Below are 1,840 nucleotides of genomic sequence, written 5' to 3'. Positions count from 1 at the left end.
ACACTAAAAATGTTAAGTCTAGAGGGCCATAGTCTTCTTTATATCTCCAGGGCCTTTAGCTTGGCAATTACTCAATACATTCTTACAGAATCAAAGAAATCAATTTAGAATGGATTGAAACTGTGCCCCAAATATTGATATTTTGTATGTCTGTAATACTTTATGTACGGCTTATTATTCAAAAATTTTAATGAAAGTAGTATAGGGCATTTTGCTCATTTTTCAATCAGATGCTTTAGATTAAGATATAATTTGTTCATTTCCCTTAAAAAACCCTATATTATACACCTTAATTAAGCAATTCATGTGGTTGGGCTTTATTTTTCACTGAATATATGTGTGCAGAAATGCTTTTTAAATTTTGGCATCTGTATCTTAGAGTTACAGCAATAAGAGCTATTGAGCACAAAGGAAAGAAGACTGAGGAACATGAAAAATAGAGGGCCTATCTTTAGAATATTTAGAAGTAACTTTGGCAAGCTATTTCACCATGGTGCTTTCAAGAATAGGTAGAGAGCAATCACCTGATGAATTTATTAAAAATGCAGATCCCTAGATGTCAACCTTAGATTTTTTAGTGTATCTAGGTGGGACATCAGAATCTGCATTTTTAGCATGTATCCCAGATTTGGATGCCAGAAGCCTGTAGATCATACTGTAGAACTAACCCAGTGAGAAAGGTATCATTCCCACTGCACAGATGAAGTGAGGTAGTTTAAAAACTTGTTCAAAGTCCACATAGAAATTGGCAGAAGTGTGATTTCAACCCAGGTAGACTGGCTGAGACTGCTGTAAGCCACCATAGCATACTGCTTTTTGAGGGCTTTTTCATTTATTTCCTTCTTCTTAGGAAAACTCAATGAATTCAGCAACTGTTATTTTTGTAAGATTGAAAGTCTCAGAATGATGAATAAGCGCAGTCACTTAAGTATTGAGATTCAAACTTAGGATTTGTTGAAGTCCTTACTTTTTACTAAAGCAAATTTCCACAATCAAGTTGTGATCTTAAAAGGACTTATCCATCATAATTTATAATACTATTGGCAAATACGTGATAAGTAGGCTGTAGTTCTATTTTGACCTCAACTAGTTCACAAGTATTTTAACAGGATGTTCTTACCAGCACTATAAGAAAAATTATTTTTCAGTTTCCTGTGAACTATTAAGTGAACTTGAAGTGAATTCTATACAACACCAAGATATATTCCGTAAATTTAGGGTTAAGTTACAATGGGCCATAAATAACTTTCCAGTTTCTACTGAAAACCAGAATGGGCTCAGGCAAACAAATGAACCTGTATGAAGTCTATTTCTTATCTTAGACTACTGAGCAGGTAAGTATTAATACTTAATATTAACAATTAAGATAATTACCCACATTAACAGTAGTAAGCAGGAGTATTTGATAGGCTTCCAAATCTGGGTCTAACTTTGGGCCCATGACAATAAACAATTACATAGTTAACATTTATTTTCATGTTTTTTCCTCCTTCCAGACAGTTGATGTGGTAAGAGCGCTGGACAGCCTTAAATTTGCCAGAAACAGGTATTAGCCTGGACACAAAGTCAAGTGTTAGCTAACTTGGGAGTCATGTTGGATGTATGGGGCTTTGCACAATGCCTTGGTGTTCAAAATGTAACTTGGTAACAGCAATTCAATTGGTAGCCACAAGTCTTTTCTCAGAAATACTTCCAGTTATTTCTTCTGGTACCTATTTCATCAAAGGAAATGAAACATATTTGGACATACAGAGTGTCAGGATCTAGTAATAACCAACTTGTTTTGAGATTTTTGATTATACAGAATCCTTACCTGTCTTAGCTGTTCTCTTGCTGACAC

The sequence above is a fragment of the Panthera pardus genome, unplaced genomic scaffold, assembly GCF_024362965.1.
Source record: "Panthera pardus isolate Hobbes unplaced genomic scaffold, ASM2436296v1 HiC_scaffold_12, whole genome shotgun sequence".
Classification (NCBI taxonomy): domain Eukaryota; kingdom Metazoa; phylum Chordata; class Mammalia; order Carnivora; family Felidae; genus Panthera; species Panthera pardus.
The sequence above is the reverse complement of the archived record's forward strand: the minus strand, read 5'-3'. Positions refer to the sequence as shown.